Source organism: Struthio camelus, chromosome 3, assembly GCF_040807025.1.
Source record: "Struthio camelus isolate bStrCam1 chromosome 3, bStrCam1.hap1, whole genome shotgun sequence".
NCBI lineage: Eukaryota > Metazoa > Chordata > Aves > Struthioniformes > Struthionidae > Struthio > Struthio camelus.
Window position 1 is genome coordinate 23,201,036 of NC_090944.1, and position 13,512 is coordinate 23,214,547.

General features: G+C 38.4%; 1 long non-coding RNA gene across 2 annotated transcripts in view; it reads left to right on the forward strand.

Annotated features, from left to right (window-relative positions):
- LOC138066550 (uncharacterized) overlaps positions 1–13,512 on the forward strand; it is a 123,644-nt gene that overhangs the window by 45,110 nt on the left and 65,022 nt on the right. For both annotated transcript variants that reach the window (XR_011139862.1, XR_011139863.1), the window contains one exon: positions 10,783–10,904. This is a non-coding gene — a long non-coding RNA (uncharacterized lncRNA). The remainder of the gene's footprint in view (positions 1–10,782; positions 10,905–13,512) is intronic.

A 13,512-nucleotide genomic window follows, 5' to 3' on the forward strand; every position in this document is an offset into this window, starting at 1 on the left:
CAGTGAATTCAGAAAAGAAAGAAGAACAGATTCGTGTTATTTAAAAATGAGCATTGCTCCAGAAGCTATATTGCAGTTAGCAATTGTGTGCAGCAAATGAACTGCATATGGGATTTCTGTATTTTACTGGAAACATCCTAGCAGCATAAGCAAGAACTTTTTCAAACTCACACTCCACAGACTTAAGGCTGACCTCAGATGCTCTTTATACCAACAGGTGGGTCTCTCTGACTCACTCCTTTTCCACGCACTTGGGAAGTGTTATCCCTTAGCAAGCCTGAGACCCTGGCAAAGTATATAAACCAAGCTGTAAGCTGGAATACACGTTTCTTGTTGTTGCTTGTTGGAGATGAAAGTAGAAAGTTCCTGTGGTTTTGGGGAAGGCTGCTAACAACATTTCAGGCAATGAGAAAGTGATAAGGAATGCAGGAAATCTCTTTCAACATCTGATTTCTCAGGTTTTGAGCTTACGGGATATGTCCGTTGCACCCTTTAATGTCACTAGACTTTTTCTTTTTCTTTCCCCCACCCCTCTTCTTTTACATATTTAGTAAACATAAGTTAGTAAGTTCCCAGGCCAAGGAAAGGAGATGAAATACTTGAAGTCTGATATTTTGGTAATTTTTGGACTATAATGGCTCTTGCATTAGAACTATGTGTTCTGGGAAAACTTATCATAACATCACCAAAATCAAATAAAATAAAGTAGAATAAAATAAAATTAAAAATAAAAATCCCATATCCATGCGATTATGTTCTTATTCATAGGTGAAGTGTATTTGAATACTGGAGACCTTCTATTCTATCAAACTCAGTTATGAGAAGAGTTTTTGACACACGTGATCACCCTAGACTGCATAAATTCTTATTAATTGTCAGTCACGTATGTGCTAGAGTTCAGGAGTCTTGGATATTATTCGTGACTGCAGAATAAAAGTGTGGGTTAGTAGTGAGAGATTCACTCTGAGAAATGTATTCAATCCGAGAGACCATGTGGATGATTTGTTAAGATTAAAAGTTATTACATGAGGTGCTAGGTTCTGTTCCTGAGGCGATCCCTGACCTTTCTCTTAGCTTATTTATAGAATACGATAGCAGTTCATACTTGAATGTCTCCAGCTTAGAAGGCAAGCACGGATTTATTTAGTGTAAGTGGCTAAATGCATGAAAATAAAAGCCAGAGTCAGTAGCTCTGATTAACATAAATCCGTGGTCTCCTTTCTGGAACTCAAGGAGTTTTCCTCTGGAGTAGGAGGGGGTTGGTAGAAATGCCCCTTTTCTTTCCTGCTTATGTGAGGGAGATTTCCCTAACAAAAATACTGGATTGCTGAGGTGAGAGCCCATAATCTTAAAATGCTCACACAGTGCAGCTCAGTGATACACAGAAGGTCTGACCCGAATCGCCCAAGCAAGACAGCCATGTGAAAGCAGTGCCGTGTCTGCCTCTCAGGAGGTATCTGTCACTCACACGTGCGTCCTGGCTTGTTGGCGCTGCTCAGCCCTCTCTAGTCTCACAGCAAGTTCAGATGATGAGAGGTGGGGACTCCCTGCACCCTGCACAGGGCAGGTATGTCCTCTGCTCTGGCCTTGACATAGGGCTGACCTACCAATTTCTCCTCAGTTCCACGAAAAGAAGTAACAAATTGTAATACAGATAAGCCTTACCTAGATAAAAGAGATACTGTCTTGAAGAGAGGGTGAATAGCTATATTAACTTATCCTTTTCCAAACCAGGAGAAAAAAGTAAATAATACCCAAGTGCAATGTTGTAGAGGATTTTTTTTTCTTGTCTTCCCTTCCGTTTTCTTTTTAAACAAGATATAGATTTGAAACATCTGTTAAACTGAAAACTTCTGCCATAACTTTACCTATAGTATCTCAGGTTCCTCCATCACAATAAATGTGACTTTTAGTCTAAGATAAATTTACCCACAAAGAAGAGATTATCTTATACCCTATAGACAGGATGACTTCCAGCAGAGGCAGAGATGACAGATGACCTGCTTTAGGATAGGCTTACTTTGATTTCATTATTTGTATCCAAAAACAAATAGAAAACATTTTCAAATATTCACCTTCTTCTTTTTGCCTTTTTGGATTAGTTAGTTTAAGAATTACAGGAATTTTGAAAGCATATTTTTCTCTTTTCTTCAGAACGTTCTGTGATCTCCCATAGAGTGAGTGCAGATTGGACTTCAAATTATGTAGAATGAAGGCAAACACAGACTAAGATTTTAATGGCTTTCTGAATCACTGAATAGGTTGATAGTTATGAATATCTAATAGGTTACAAAATTTGCTTCTTTCCATGAAATCTGTGCTCATTGTCTCATCGAGTAAGTTCCATTGTTTGTTCAGTGTAATTATATATCCTTTCAAACCCTGATGGAGCTTCAAAGGGCTAAGTGATTAAAGCTTAGTTAATAGTTCTAAACTTCTAGATTATTTGATTCTCTGTCATCAAGTTAAGCCAGATGGGTGGGTTACAGGACTGCTTAGTATTAACAAATTGGCAGGAAACAGGCACATTTGCAGAAGGGTTTTGAGAGCTCTTTTTTTGTAACTGAATTGGTGGATTGACGCACTCTGTGTGTGTGTGTGTGTGTGTGTGTCTGTGTCTGTGTCTGTGTGTGTTTCAGAAAAGCTAGAACTAAAATCTTCTTCCTGCCTCTTTCGTCTCTCACAAAATACCTCCATACCTTCACTTATTTAGGACTATTCATAGAATAATGCCTAATCTGGTGGTTCTCACCGCAGCTGAGAAAGGTAGGTCTGCCTAGCACCAGTGTTACATTTTCTTTCCTTCACCTCACCTACCACCTGTTAGTGACATTAGCTGTTGCTTTTAACATCAGGATAAGCTGAATAAGTGTTTATACAGTAGTGTCATATTTTAAAACTCTAGGTAATTAATTAGAATTCTTTCTTGGAGGGGAAACAAGATCAACCTTCTTGATGCTCTCTGCACATAGGACAGAAAACTGAAGCCAACATTAGACATGCAGAAATTTTCATTTGGAATCTGATTCAGGACCTTTGTAATCTGGAAAAGCCCTCATTCACCACAGTTTTTTTTTTTTTTTTTTTTTTGGATAATGGCTAAAATATACATTTTTGGAATAAAGGTCAATAGTTCCCTGTAAGAGAGAGTTCTGCATCAATTTCAATGAGACATGGTTTGAATCAGTAGCTGTTTAACCTCAAAAGGGTTATATGTGAGCTGGTCAAGGTAGAACTTGTCCCCTGTTGTGCAAATCCAGCTTTTTCTTCAGTTTCCAGTTTTCAATTAGCTGAGTTAAATCTCCTCTGAACAGCTCCATTCAGCTTTGCTCACGCATGGCTGAGTGTAGCTCATACTGAAGTCCATAAAGAGAGTAAACCTGGCATACAAGCAAGCTACTGCTCCTTATTTTCAAGGACACACCGCTTTTTCAAAGTATAGCGTGTATCAAGTGACCATTTAAACCTTTGTTTCCCTTCAAACTAACCTTGATCCAGTCAATGCATTATCCCAGTTCTGATTTAACTAGGAGAGGTTGCTTATGTTTTTTGAAAATACAAAGCTTTATGCTGGGGAAAAATTATTTTAAGGAACGAGTAAGAAAGATCACTTTACAGTATTTATCTTCGTTCAAACCTCAGCAAAGCAGCTACCCCTGAAAGCAGTGTATAAGTCAAAGATGGAGATATTTTAGAATAGCTGCTTTATTTACTAAGCAGTGCTGCTTCTTTATAATTAAAAGCAGCATCTGGAGGGGAAACCTGCAAAGACAAATATTCAGTAGTAACTAGTTCTCAATATATTCTTCACAGACCTAGGATTTTTTTTTTTTTTACTCTGAAAAATAGGAACGTTGCTGCCATAAATGTAATAGCCGTATAAATACATTTAAAATCACTCAAGTTTCATAAACTACTGCAGAGGTGTTTGATGAGCTAAGGAGATCCTGAGAAAAAATAGGGTTCTCAAGTTCCCAGCTATATGGGATTTGCTTTGAGCTAACAAATCATGGCAAGAAGATACCAAACTGAAGATATAAATTACTGCCCCCAAAATCTTATCAACTAAATAAACATCATATTAAGTGTTTTAATCATTTTTTATGCATCACCTACTTGTGCCAATATTGATAATATCACAAAAGCAGTGTCTGAAATAACAAGTCAAGAAATTGTTATTCAGAAATCCAGAAACATTTTGATATGGCTGAAAAAATATAGAATTTCCATCTCACCAATCCCATCCTGAGATTTCAACATTTTTCCACCCTGTAAATGGTGAAAAGTTATTTACACTTCAGCATTTCTGTAAAGAGAAAATTATATGTGTAGTTATATGTGTGTGTGTACACACACACACACACACACGTATATACTAAGAATAATCACATTTGAATGTACAGGAATATTTCATTTTGACATTTCTGATTAAAAGAAATTATTAAACTTTGCCCCAAGTTTTGTTCTGTTGAAGTAATCCAAAAATCTTTCAGAAGTAATTCCAACATTAAACTGCATTTCACTGTAATTCTGGAAGCCAGTGCAGCAGGAGATATGCAAATCCTATGTACCATTTATCTTAGCTGGAGTGAAAGCTGTTGCAGAAACTTCTGGAAAACATAATTCCCTGCTCATCAGAAAAGCTGTGGGTCAGATCATTTACTTCCACTAGGAATGTGCTATAACACAAATATCTAGTTTAGTGTTTTGTTGAACAAATTTGGACTGTTCAAGAATTCTCATTTACCTTGAACAAGTTAGCATAGATAGATAGAATATTTCATTTCAATTTTCCCCAGTACAAAAATTTGATATATACCCAACATTTTCTAGAATATGTTGATTTTATAGAAACATCACTTTCCTGGAGAAAATATTCTGTGGAAAATTCCAAGCGTAGCTGAAACCTGGATACAATAACAAGTATCTTGCTGTGAGCAGGCTATCGAGAGCGCTACCCACTAAAATAACACTTTATTTCAGTCCTGTTCCCATAGCCCCTTTGAAACCACAACCACCTGCAACCCCAGTGGAGTGGGAGCAGCCAAGTATGACAGCGTACCAGAAACCATAGCAGCACCTGTCCATCAGCCGTTGTTATGTTCAATTAACGCAGTTCTGCAGAAATCATGTACTTTGATCCCTTTTTATCCCCCTCAACAGCTAATCTTTTTAAAATTAAAACTATACCTTTTAAAAACAGAATCTTTATTTGTGTATACTGAAGGTATACACATGTCTCTAAAAAGACATGTAGAAGAGTCCTCATTCAGTGGCGATATTATTCTGTTACTTAGATGAACCAGGAGGGGAGAGAGGGAGAAAAGAATTTTTCATCCTAAAAAAGCAAATGGTAACATTATTAAAGGTGGAATACACTGGATGTGAAATGAGGCTGACATTAATGAATGGCAAAATTTGTCTCCAGAGAAGGATTTTTACAGTTTATTTCCCTTATACTGAAAATTTTCTATTCCTTTCACTATAAACAAAAATAGAATGGGATGAAACTTGCAGGTAAATCAATAAATGAATAGCGAAATGAATACAAATGCCATCTCTTCATTCATTAAAATTCTTCTATCAAGCAGATTTACCTTAACCTCTTTCGTGACTCTGGCAGAGTGATATGAACTTTGTCCTAGGACTAGTTCTATCAAAAAGTGAATTGCTCCTATCCCTTTGACTATTCACTATAATCTCTGAAAGGAGTAAAGTCTCATTCAATGTTATTCTAAAATACCTTTTGCCTAGAGACATCTGTTCCAGCTACAGCATAACAAAGCCCAATAAATTTGATTTTTTCCTATCAAGTTGATCAAAATAAAGTTTGCAGGTGACACAACGCATTTCAGTAATGAATGTCCACAGGCCTCAAAAGATATGAAACTAGGATGTGGAAAAGCATGAAAATAGGGAAGTTTTACTGAAGTAATTTATCTCCCACTGCTACTTTCATTTCTTACATAGCAAGTACAGTTGTGATTCTGATGCCTATATGAAACTGATACCATCTATGACTCAAAAGCTCTAATGAATGACTCACCAGTACTGAGAATAGCTACCAAAGGGGTCACTCTGGGACTGGAAGGTTCCTTTCAGGAAACAGACAGAATAGAAATTTATATCAGTTCCTACCTGACGGTAAAATACTTTCAACCGTTGCAGGGAATTTAAAATATTATTTTTTATGTTAAATGACTGCTATTGCTATAAAAAACAGCAATGCATGAAAAATATGGCAGTAATTTTGTAACCAAACTGTAGCAGCAGCATCAAGAAAATGAGGGCTATGACTTTAGATTTTGCTTCTAAAGATCTTTTCATTTGACAAGGGATGATCTTTATTTAACGCGAAAGTAGATTTATTGTGAATTATATCATTTACATCTCATTACTCAACAAAATATTGTCTTTAACAGTCAGCAAATCACCTTTGCCCTTCTGCACAGTTATTTATATAATATATTCATACATTAACATGATTTTGACTGCAGCTGATTTAATAAACATGTAGAGACAAATGGATGCCATTGGTTGTGGATTTGGTACTCAGTGAGCGAGAAGTTAAACTGCTTTGTGGCAAGAGACACAGAACAAAGACAGACTAAATATATTTTCCTTGGAGATGTTCAGGAACAGATAACAGAAGAAACAAAGTTGTGAGCATGTCAGAGCCTGGGGTAAGTAGGAAAGACAGACTGCTGCAAGATATTCAGTAAAGGGCAGGAGGGAGGGAGAGGAAGACATGCGACAAAATTAACACCAGAATTCCTGGAGGTGAAAAAAAGTTAGGACCGAAAAAGAAAAGAGCACAAAGGAGTCACAGGCAAGTAGTGACCGGAGGCCATGGAAGAGACGGATGAGTGGGCGATATCAGATGAAATGTTGCGCAATACATTACACTGTACTTTGACGATCAAACAAAAGCCAGCATTGTTTGTGAGACATCTGTGAAGAGGCCACTCTCAGGAAAGGCTCTTGTACATAAGGGATCTATCAGAGCAGGATGGGAGTCCTTGCGGAGACTGGAGATCAGATGAATCCATGAGAACAACTGAGTGGGAGTCGAAGAGACTAACAAACACCTGAATGAAAGTTGACACTGCAAAAGACTGGGCAGAAAGATATATTATATCACCATAGCACGGATACAGATTCTCTGAAATAGTAGATCTTTTCCATCTCAAATGTAGTGTCTGGTATCGCTGTATCACTCAGAGCTGATGCCACATCTCTGATGGTTTCTTACTGCTATTACAGCTGTGCGCCTTAAGCACCTTGCTGTAATGTATAATAAGGCAGAGCTCTGGCTTTAGCCTTCAACAAATACTAATATGTTCTTTCATTCATTGTGAATCTGTGGTTGCAGCAGGCTGTGATCTCTGATCTCTGAAGGTAAGAAAGCGCCTGTGACTAGAAGGTCTGAAAAGGCAATGACAGTGTAATAGAATTTTATGATTACATTTTGAACATTTCCACTGCAGGCACAAGGCTCCTGACTCAGATATTTTTATCTTTTGCTTAAAAAACAATAAAAATAATAAGAAGGAATCAACAAGTCATGGTAGAAATAGCTCACTGCCTATTCCACGATTCCTTCTGTATTATTTTTGCTTGAAATTAACTTGTTGAAATACAGTAAAAGCATATTGGTAGTTCTGAAAAAGAGGCAAATGTTACCCCAGCCTAAGTGGCTGTTCAGCTTCCATTGCTAAAAATGGTTTTTGTTCTCTGTATGTCAGTGCCAAGAACTCATTCAGCTTGATAATAATGCTGGACACCCTAGCGTTTAAGCTTGAAGGTCCTGTGAGGTTCTGTGCACTGAGGAAGGAATCTGAAAACCAAGGCCACTTCCTATCTGATCGTTAAAAAACAAAATTAGCAATACTCCCGGCTGAATGTGAGCCTTGAAAGCATATGAGGGACAGAGAAAATTCTGCATATGAGACTGGTCTAAGATAAAATAGCTTCCCCATCAAGGCTGAGAAAAACTCGGTTAGGAGATCTGAGCCTTTAAGCGTGTGCCCACACTGAAACAGATCTGCGGGACATGTAGAAATGCCTAAGGGCCTTGGTTTCCTTGGCTTAACAGACTCTTGTTTTGTCCATGTAGTCTGACAGTGCCTTTTTATCAGGAAAGCTTCAATAAACATTAATTTAATTCATCACAGATTTGTTCTTAAAATGCATTCACTAGCATTTGTAAAGCATTTTGATATCCTTCCTTGAGGGGCACAATATGAGCACAAAGTATTATTAAATCATTTGGCATAAAAAGCCCTTTACCTCACTACATTTTACAGTGATAACTTTTTATTTTAATCTGATAGCAGTGAAACATGACACAGTTCATCTGGCATGCTGGGGGCAGGCCTTGACTGAGGTTCTTGATTGAATTTTTTCTGACTGAGGAGTGAATAAAAACCTGAGTTAAGGACTTCAGAATTTGGCTCCTTAATAATCAAGAGGTATTAGGAAAAGAACATATATATGAAAAACAAAAATGGCATTCTTCTAATATATAGATTATTAGTGCTCTAGGTTTGATTGACTCCTTTTAAAGGGAATAAGAGCTTTCAAATAATTCTTTCATTTTGCATATATTTGTTGCCGTTACTAGCTGTGATTCTTTGAGCATTACTTTTATATGCTTCTCTCACGCTGTCTTTTTTATGGCACAGTTGTAATTAGTTTCACTATACAGAGCACCTCTTTTGCAAGAACAATGAGAATGATGAGTATTGTTATAGGCCCACGGGATGGAATGTAATTGATCACGTGATGAAAAGGATTCTGGGAAGATGGATCACTAGGACCAGTTTCACAGGGGATGCGGCCATTTATACCTACTTTTCACTATGGAAGAGCAATGAGAAGATAGTTCCACAGTACAACTGCCATACGTTGGGTAGGAAACCAGTGACCTGATTGTCTCTTCCAGACCTGTGCCCATAGCAAGGTCACCAGCCGGACACTGTAAGATACAGCAGGTTCCCTCCCTGCCCACATTTCCTCCTTCACTTGCTGTACTTTCTTTTTTCCAGCCTCTAGGTAAATACCTTTTGTTTGTTCCTTCATACTGCTGTACCATTTAATTCCCTTCTCCATCTTTTGCTGCCACCACAGGCCCACGGGCTTCCCTGACTTTTGCCACTGTCCTGAGTTTGATTCCCATCCTTCTGACTTCTTCCAAAGCCCTGCTTAAGCTTTTCTAACATCCATCACTGCTTTCTGTGGTACTGGAATTATATGACTTAGATATGTAACGTACCAACTCAATTAAATTAAAAACTTCTTTATGTAGTAAATTGCCTTGTGGGTTCACTTCTCACCGGTAATTATTAGTTTTATAAAACCCATTATTTTAATATCTTATTTTGAAAAAAGGAAGGAATTAGCAGCCAACATGACCAGAGCCAATACTTTCACTGTAATTTCTAACTATATAGGAAAGCCCTAGGTAGCAGGAAAAAGAAAGTAACATAGGCCTCGGGAAGTATAGCCAGCAGAGCAGAACTGGTGACTGCAGGGAGTAAAATTAATGCAAAAAGAGAGAAGCCTGCTGCTGTTATAGAAGAAGACATAACGAAAGCATATAAAGAGGTATGCTGGAGAGAAGGTAGGCAGGAGCTGCCGAGTGGTACCTGGAGAGAGCAGACTCCTGGTACAGGTCTCTGACCTTTTCCATAGGTCACGGCCACATCAGTGTAAACAGTCTGTGTGCTGCCGGCACCATATAAACAGCCCTACCCAAAGCCAGGCAAGCTGTTCTTTTAGCCGAATGCCCCTTGTAGCAGCCTCGCATTCAAATGCTGCGGTATGCAAGGATAAAGCATCCGTGCTGGCTGAGTAGTAGCATTAATTGTGGGACTCCTGAATTGCACTATGAGACAAGCTTGCCTTCTGTTTCAAAATGATATTCGTGACAACAAATCTGTTAAACTCCTCCGCTGACATGTTTTACTCTGCTAGGACGGGAACGCTGTGAAGGTTGCTTGTTGGCTCAGCTTCAGTTTTCATGACAGAGCTCAGGCAGTGACCTAACCTACCTCTTGCTTTACAGGAAACAGTTTGCAGACTCAAACTAGCTTCATCTCGAGGAGCTGAGAGATAAAGTGACCAGAGATATTTAAGAAAAAAAATACTGTTCATCTGTCTTTCGGCTCTATGAGAGACTATTCATCTCTGAGTCAAGGTGGAAGAAAGTGCAATCTTAAGAGAAGAACGGTTGCTTTAACAACTAGAAATCAGTTTCTAAGGAGGGAGACAGAGTTGCTGTGGAAGCTGCAGAGTTTTACTGCAGGTGTTTCTTCCAGGGGCACCTTACAGCCAAAGCCAGCAAAAGAGGGTAGCTCATGTCACTCTCAATAAGTAACAAGGCATTTCACGTTACAGCTATTTTGAATAGTCCTCAGATCAGGAAGGGAAAAATGGGGCTTTTAGCAAGTGGTGGCTTGCTGATGAACAGCACCAGACTTTACTTACTGAGTTAATGTTCCCAGGCTATTCACAAAAAAAAAAAAAAAAAAAAAAAACAAAACAACCAAACCACCATTGGTGCTCATTGGCGGCCTTCTCAACTCATCAGGAGACAGGAAAGTTAATTAGGTGTAGAGGTACAATAGTCTTCCACAATTTAATGTCAAGGTCAAAGGAGGGAATCTACACTGCTTACGCCATGCCTGTTCACTGGATAAAGGGTGAATCTCATTTGTCAGATCAGTCAATATTGTGCTTGTGACCAGCAGAGGATTTAACAATTTCTTCCCTCTCACCCAGAAAGACCTCTCTTCTGCTCGTGTGAAGCTCTCCAGACCCCAAGAATCACTTCTGCTCTGGCCTGGCCAGTACTGAAGAACAACTAGCCCATGAGAACAGAGTGGGGACACCACCTTCCGCAGGTACAAATTGCAGAGCTGCAAGAAGGTAGAGGAATGGAGCTCTACTTAGGCAGACAATTCCCCCGCTCCAAAAGTATCAAGCACCTTTCCATATTTCTGAAATCCTAGTCCCTGAAATCCTAATCTACCTCCTTCCCTCTCACTGCCAAGGCAACATTAATTTTAGTGATGGGAGAGGGAAAAAAATACACCTAAATCCATGTTTCTATTTTTTTTCTCTCTCAAAATTGGGGATAAGCACATGCTCAGATTTAGCTGCACTATAGTTACTTAACAGCCTGCTTATGCATTATTTATCCAGTGGAGTTAGTCAGAGGGCAGTGCCCTTACAGAATTTACCCCTTTATTTCTATGACAAAATTAAATTAGTTGAGTCTCCATGACCTTAGTGTTTTTTCTGTGTTCTTTGGCATTAATCAATAAAGACATCCTGGCAATCTTCCCAAATATCTAGGTTCCAGGACAAAATAATACCTTTCTGCATCAGCACATAGTAGCTCAAATACTATCCCAGTACTGTTTCCCAACATCAAATAATTGACACAGACACATATCACTGCCATATTGTGCTTCAGCATTCTGAAATGCCCTATTCAAAGCTACTTAAATTCATGAATTTCAGGCTCGTATATCTGGCATATGACATAAAATGGTTAAGATGAGAGTAGTTACTGAACAGTTTAACAGTCTAGTGCTGGTTAAGCTTTTCTGTTATATAACATCGGTCCTTTTTGTACATCTGTTTTTCTGTTCTCATGGGAGTAAAGCAGGGCAGACACCAGATTTTCTATTTCATGGGAAACAGAATGAGTCCCCCCCTTTTTTTTCCATCAAAAGGAATGAATGCATTATGAAGACATTTTTACATCTCTTTAACTGTTTTGATTCAATAAAGTTTAGACATCTCATTTAGGTTGAGAAAAAACAGTTGAGAATTATTGTTAACTTTGAACTGAGAAAGATTTATAGTGACTTGTGTAATTAAAAAATAAAATATTATTGGGATTTTAGGATTATATTATTTATCTATGATGTTTATGCCCATAGCCCTCAGAAGTCCCTATTTTGACTAGGTCTTTTCGTGGTAGAATCTATACAGAGCAAAGGAACACTCCCATCCCTCCGATATATATTTTAAAAAAAATTAGTAGCAAAATGAAGGTGATAATAATCTGCCTATGTCATCAACTTCTTTTTAGACCTTTTCAAATACTAAAATAGGATCATAAGAATGACCCTTCCCTACTTCTCTGGAGTCTGTGATCTCGAAGATGAACATACTTTCAAGCACATTACACTGAAATCAAAGTGTTTCACAAGCTCCACTGAGTCAAGTTCTATGGTCGGAAAGAGCATTAGCATCTTGAACGGGTAACTTTAAAGCTCATAGCTGCTACCCCATAGTTATCTTTTACTTTTGATATACAGCCACCATTTTTTCTCAACTAATACTGAAATGGATTTTTTTTTCTCTCTTTGGAATGAGGAAATTGTTACGTACAGAATCAGATACAAACGGTGTAGCCTCATGGGCAACTGACCCACGATAAAATTGAATGCACACCTGAGAAAATCAAGTTAGCCAAAGCCTATCTGAATTATTTAGCTAATTATCCTTCCTTTATAGAAGGGGAATGAGAGGTTCCATTCATAAGTAAGTCAGCCTATGGGAATTTAGCTGGCTTTATCCACAGTATACCTTTCTGCGCAGGGTAATCTGTTTGGAAAACGAGTGCAAAGTCTTTTCCCAGCAATCCTCCCTGTAGAATGAGACCTGGACAAATTATGTACTTTTACAGGGAGTTATGTTGTGGCAAAATCTGTGACGCCTTTCTGCTCAACGAGTTAGCTTTCTGCTAAATTAATCTGGCTATAATTGCAAGTTAGTATGGTGATATGCTACTCCTCTGATTCAAGAATACGGATGCCATGGCTGAAAAGGCGACGTTAGTACTCCAGAAATTTTGTATAGGTCATCAGCTTTCATATTTTATGAAATATGCAGAGAAGTATTGCAGAGAAAAGAAAAGGTGTTATTAGATCTACCCTATGGCAAGATGCACGAGCTCTGCCAGGAGAAGTCATTCACAGCATTCACATGCTACTGGAAGCTGCAGAAAGGATAAGAAAACTAGTGAGAAACAGGAAATGGCCTGAGAAACAAGCAATCGAACCTTATCAGATATGCGCCTGATTTCATGTAACTGTTAGTAACATTGTATTACAGTACAAAAAAAGTCCCCTTTGGCATGTACAGGATACAAATATAGTCAATAAATTGCAGAAGTGTGATGGGAGAGGAGGCAGAACACTTCTCTTTGGGGTGCTAGCTCAGGTTTACATTTCATTCCCTGCTCTCCCACAGGTTTCGTAGGGAACTTGAGTTAAGCCACTCTTTGCTCCTCTGATCCTTCCCCTGCACATACCAGCACACCCACACCTACACACCACTACTAAATGAGGGAAGGCGCTGCCTTTTCTCACAGGGATTTTGAAAGGATAAAAATGTTAGAGATTATAAATATAACAGCTGATAGTGGTGGAGGGGGTGGCAAATACGTGCTGTATATAAGTGTATAAAATGTGGAAAAAGCTTACAAAATAAATC